We start from the raw sequence: 6684 nt of genomic DNA on the forward strand, positions 1-6684 counted from the left end.
GAGGAATTTCACCTCCTGGATCAGACTTATTTTACTCTTTTGAAGCCAAAGGAGTTCTGTTTCTCCCTAAATTCTTTCTCAGCAAATTCACCGTTGACATGATGTATGGCTGGTCATTGGTACACTGTATGACTTTCCCATGTTATTTCTGTGTGCTATGACGTTGCTGAAAGTGTGTGACCTAAGGTCTAAGTGTTTGGGGTGATCCCAGTCTAAGACTCGCCAAAAACCAAGTCTGGGATTTGCTCTCTGCCAATCTTTCATCCAACAAATTAGAAATTTTACACATTCACAGGAAAGCTGCTCTCCACAAAATATGCATAAGGTTTTAGTATTTTATTGTTTACATATTGAAAAGAATTTCTTTTTCTCCTTCAGTGAAGTTTGGCTTCTCACAGTGTGAAATTTTGTTGCATTTATGATCATTATGTACTTTGTCTCAAAAGAATGCATTGTGTCATTTAAAAAAAAAAAACACAAAACCTGCACACAGCCAGAGAAATGATCAGTTTGTCACTGATATCCTAGCTCAACCTGTGGGGGGTTTTCTCCCCCTGCTCTGACAATATTTAAAATGGGCCGCAAAAACTCTGACGTACAGCAATTAGAAGGGAAAACTGAAGCTGATAGAATCCTCTTCATCAAGAAATAATTAATTTGCGCACAACAATGTTGGAGTCATCTGTACAAAAGACTGGACCCGTTATCTCTCCCTCTCTCCTTTTCACAGAGTTGCAGTTCCCATCCTGCTTTGTTTGGGAGATAATGAGGAAGGGCTCATGCACAGCGAGACAAGATGAACGGGGAGACTTTCTCATGAATAGGAGAAATGAGTGGTTTTTTTTTTTTTTAATTTAAAGGAAACTGTATTTAAAACATAATTTTGGGGAAATATAATGAAGTCAAATATAAATATTGTGAACAGCTGTTTCCTAAGAAGCTGCCGCAGTGAATAACCACCATCTGGAGTTATTCAGGGAGAGAACAAGGTAAGCAAGCACCTGGTCCTTTCTCGAAAACGAAGTAATCTTTGTCCCAAATTATAAACAAGTATGATGGTTTTCATAAAAATGTAATATCCGATTTGCCAAGCAGCTTAGAAAAATACTGATAAGAATTTAGATGGTTTAGAAAAGTGTAAGTTTTGTATATTTTTTTATGATTGTGTTGTTTGTTTGTTTGTTTATGATCCTGTGTGTCTGGGGAATGGGGGTGGGGCTGTTCTTGTTAGTGCAGTGCCTGTGGAGGCCAAGAGAGGGCGTCTGATAGTCCGGACCTGGATCTGTGAGCTGTGATGTAGGTGCTGGGAACAGAGCTGTGGTCCTCTGGAAGAGCAGTAATGGCTCTCAACAGCTGAGCCATTTCTCCAGTCCTGATTAGTCTGATTCAGATTTCATTTCTTCTCTGAATTTTCTCTTTTAAAAAAATGAGTCTTGGTGAATGTGGTGGTTTGTGCTTTTTAGCACAGGGGAAGAAGCAGGAGGATCTCTGTGAGTTCCAGGCCAGTCAGAGTTACACAGTGAGACCCTGTCTAATGTAAAATAAAATAAAACTCTTCAAAATGGGATACATGATCTACATTTATTTTTGTTTGTTTGTTTGTTTGTTTGTTTTTTTGTTTTTCGAGACAGGGTTTCTCTGTATAGCCCTGGCTGTCCTGGAACTCACTTTGTAGACCAGGCTGGCCTCGAACTCAGAAATCCACCTGCCTCTGCCTCCCAAGTGCTGGGATTAAAGGCGTGCGCCACCACGCCCGGCTCTACATTTATGTTTTTAAAAAGCATTTCATTCTTAATTATGTGTCTATGTATACGTATGTCTATGTGTGGATATGTGCATGTGAAAGCAGACAGATACCTGGAGCCAGAGATATCGTTCGGTTGTCCTGGAGCTAAGTTACAGGCATCTGTGAGCCACATGGCATGTGTCTTAGTTGAGGTCTGATTGCTGTGATAATATTCCACGACCAAAAAGCACGTAGGGGAGGAAAAGGGCTTATTTGGCTTATACTTCTACATAACTGTTCATCACCGAAGGAAGTCAAGACAGGAACCCAAGCAGGGCAGTGATCTGCAGGTACAGCCCATGGAGAGGTGTTGATTACTGGCTTGCTTCCCCTGGCTTGCTCAGCCCTGCTTTCTTATAGAACCCAGGACCACCAGCCCAGGGATGATGTCACCCACAATGCGCTGGGGCCTCCTCCATCAATCACTAACTAAGAAAACATCCAACAGGCTTGCCTACAGCCCAGTTTTATGGAGGCATTTTCTTAATCGAGGTTCCTTCCTCTCAGATGACTTTAGCGTGTGTCAGGTTGACATAAAACTGCCCAGTACAACATGGATGGAGGGAACAGAACTCGGTTCCTCTGGCAGAACAGCAAGTGTTCTTTGTGACTAAGCCATCTGCCCTACCCATGATCTCTCCATTTTTTTTTTTAAATTATTGAGTAGTTTTAAAAGGATTTATTTATTTTTATGTGCATTGGCATTCTGCCTGCATCGATGTCTGTGTGAGGGTGTCAGATCTTAGGGTTACAGACAGTTGTGAGCTGCCATGGAAGTGCTTGGAATTGAGCCCATGTCCTCCAGCCCCTGATCTACAATTTTTTTTTTTTTTTTTAAATCATGCCCAAACCTGAACAACACTACACTTGCTACGGCCTTGCCCTATGTCACGTTTTAGATATCCCACGAGGCATTATAAGTGATCCTGGGTAGCCTGCATGGTCCAGGAAGACTGCACGGTGGCTACGGGCAATGTCCTCCTCTATCTACGCCTTTCGGGGCTCCCAGTGAGAGCTGGGTTCTGTTGAGCAGCCTTTGCCTCTGGGATGGACTTGGGACTTTGGGCAAGCGTGTGAGAGGAAAGCTGAGTGGCGTTGTTTGCGGTGGCACTGCTTATGGTCCCAGCTTCTTGTGAAACGGAGGCAGACGTACAAGATCACTTGGATGAGCAAAGTCAAACCTCGCCCTGGCAATACAGTGAGACCCTGTCTCAGAAAACAATCAAGAAACAAATCAACAAAAGTCACTACCAAGTCCCTCCCGAACCAAAACAAGTATCCAAATCTCCATCTTCTAGTTAGGGAAGGGGGCACATGGTTTTGGTTTCTTACTCAAGATCTCTGTCACTAGCCTTGCACTTGCTATGTAGGCAAGGATAAGCTTGAACTCTTACCATCCTGTTCCTACCTCCCAGGAACTTAGATTTGAGAGGGTGCCAACACACCTGTCCCCCCCCCCCCATGAAAGAAGATCGTCTACGGCACTGGCTGGCCTGAACCTCACTTTGTAGCCCAGGTTGGTCCAGGTGTTGTAGAAGTTGCTGCTCTTGCCTTCCCAGAGCTGGTTTACAGAGAGGAGTCACCAAGTCCGGGCAGAAAGGTCAGTGTTTTGCATAGATACATTTCTTAAAACATGGTTGTATCTAAGTAAGTAAAAGAGTATATGCAAATATGTGTTCTAAAAAATATCTTAAAGCCATGATTTAAACGGGCATCCGGTGAAACATCAAATGTGGGAACGAATGAGAGGGTTAAACTCTAAATAAAGCCTTGTTTCCGACGTCCGTTGCTGTGCCTGTCTGTTACGGTGGAGAGATTGCTGACTGGAGAGTGGGATGGGGGACTGAGGGTGTAATTCAGTGGAGAATGCATGTATTCACTCCTGCTTCCATTCAGCAGAGGTGGAGTGGGGCCAGTAAGATGGCCCAGCAGCTAAGAGTGAAGGTGTTTGTCACCGAACTCTCACGACCTCATCTCCAGAACCCAGGGCAGAAGGAGAGGACTGATTTTCAAAAGTGACCCTCCACTTGAGCGCCTGCACACACACACACACACACACACACACACACACACACACACACACACACAGAGTCACACACAGTCACACTAACAACACTAAATAAGCGAATATTTCAAACATTTAAGCAAACGGAGTGAAGTGAGAGGGGTAGAGAGGCCGTTGTTAATTCTAACGTTACAGGTTAAAAATTTGAATTATAAACGTTGAGCTGTTCTCATTACATGTGACTTCTTTTGATAAGATTCTGGCAAATGTAGTCTAAATTTGAGTTTAATGCACTTAAAATAAAATTTATGCCATTTACCGAAAAGAGAATGTGGGCCGATTGTTAGTTCGGCTTTTGTCTCAGGATAAATGAGTCAGAGCCTTCTAGCACCTCAGCTTTTCTTAGGTGGCAAAGGGAGATTCTTGGAAACCTTTGTTAACTCCTTCTAGTCACGTGAAGACTGTTCAAAAAGCTGTAATTCCTGGGCAGGAAGGTGGCTCGCTGAACAAACGCCTTTCCCACCAAATCGGAGGACCTGAGTTCCATCCCCAGGACCTACACGAAGGAAGGAAAGATCAGACCCTCTAACGTTACCCTCTCTACACATGAGCTGTGGCACATCCGTGTCCCCCCTCCCAAATACATAAATGAGAGAAAATAAAAAATTTAAAAGCTACAGCTTGAGAGCTATGCTAACAGAGAAGTTGGGAGAACTTGGTCCTATGGAGTTAGTGAATAGCTACGGCAGCCCCTCATGCACACTTGAGGACGGTCAGGTCCCAAGGAGACCTGGGGCAATGCCCACTCAGCCCTGTGGCCCCTCCCTGCTCTCCTCACCCCCTCCCCAACCCTAAGCCTCTGCAGCCCAGGAACTCCGCTTCCCTTCCCCCAAGCTTCTCTTTCCTAGATAATCCAGACATTCTGGCTGCCATTCTCTTGGACTCTCGGCTTGCTCTTGGTCCCTTGTTCACAGCTCCTCTCTAGGTCTCTTGGTGTCTCCTCTCTCTTCTCCTCCTCTCTTGCTCCTCCCTGACCCCCACCTCTCTTCTCATGGCCTGGCTCAGGCTGGACTCTTCCAGATGCCTCTGGCTGAATTCTCCCTTGTAGCTTCGATAAAATACTTTTTCTCGACTATGCCTTGGACCGGTCATGTCCTCGTTTTCATTCAGACATCAGCACACGGTAAGTAACTGCATGTTAGACCAGAAGCACACTACTAGGAGTTCTAGGCACTTTGTGGCTTTGTTCATAGCAGACCGTTGGCATCACCGTTCCAGGGTCCCGCATGGGCTGTCTTGTTACATCATCTTCACACCAATCTTAACACCTGTCGCTCTCTAGCCCCTCAACAGTGAAGATGAGTGAGGTCCAGAAAGGTTAGATAATCTTCTCATAGTCATAGCTTGGGAGAGCTGGAATTACAAGTCATGTTTTCTGACTCTAAATTAGGAATTTGCATTTCCCTGTCCAGGTAAGACATGTGATTGGTGCCAGCTCTTTTTATGAAACAGGGTCTTCCCAAGTATCCAGGCTTTCCTGAATTTACAAACTCCCTGGCCTGAGGGTTTGTACAAGCATGTCTAGCTAATAGTACCAATTTGGTTAGTAGTGCCAATTACTTAATAACAACAATGACTATTCAACAATGAAAAGTTATATTGGACTCCATATTTAATATTTTTTTTATGTTCTAGAGAAAATCTTTGTCTTCCTAGACATAGAGTCTAGATGTTTGCTTACTTGTTTATTTGTTTGAGACAGGGTCTTAATCTTTCTCTGGAATCTGCCTGCCTCTGCCTTTTGAGTGCTGGGATTAAGAATTTGCATCATCAGGCTGGAGAAATGGCTCAGCGGTTAAGAGCACTGACTGCTCTTCCAGAGGTCCTGAGTTCAATTCCTAGTAACCACATGGTAGCTCACAACCATCTGTAATGGGATCTGATGCCCTCTTCTGGTGTGTCTGAAGACAGCTACAGTGAACTCACATAGATGAAAAAAATAAATAAATCTTAAAAAAAAAAAAAAAAAGGATTTGCATCATCATGAATGGCTAGATGTAGAGGTTTTGTTTTTTTTTGTTTTTTTTGTGCTACGGCACTTGATCTGGGCTTTTTTATTTTATTTTTATTTATTTTTATTTTTTTGGTTTTTTGAGACAGGGTTTCTCTATGTAGCTCTGGCTGTCCTGGAACTCACTCTATAGACCAGGCTGGCCTCGAACTCAGAAATTCGCCTGCCTCTGCCTCCCAAGTGCTGGGATTAAAGGCGTGCGCCACCACGTCCGGCTCAGATGTAGAGTTTTAGCTAAACACACAAAACAAAAAGTCTGACATCCTGGTGCATACCTGTAATCCCATCACTTGGGAGATAAGAGCCTGGAGGACCAGAAGTTCAAGGTCATCCTCAATTGCATATCAAGTTCGAGTTTAAGACCAGCCTGAGCTGGAAGTGGAACCACTTGGCCTTTAATACTTTAGTACTTGGGAGGCAGAGGTAGGCAGATATCTGTGAGTTCAAGGTCAACCTTGTTTACATAACAAGACAGCCAGCACTATATAGAAAGACACTGTAATCTCACTCCACTCCCTCAAAAAAGAATAGCCCAGAACACACACACACACACACACACACACACACACACACACTATCCTGGGACACAGGAAATACAACAAACAAACAAAGCAAACATTACTCCCATTACCAAGTGGTATCTTATCTTCCTTCGGGAGTCGGAAGAGCTATTTCTCTTCTTTTGTAAGTTGGTGGTTATCTATATCTCTCTTTCCACCCCATATTGGGAATGGAAACAAAGGTTCTCACACATGCTTAGTAAGTGTCTAATGCAGAGCCTACTCCTTAACCCTTAGGTTGTTTTTTTTTTTTTTTTTTTTT

This window comes from Mus pahari, chromosome 13, assembly GCF_900095145.1.
Source record: "Mus pahari chromosome 13, PAHARI_EIJ_v1.1, whole genome shotgun sequence".
Classification (NCBI taxonomy): Eukaryota; Metazoa; Chordata; class Mammalia; order Rodentia; family Muridae; genus Mus; species Mus pahari.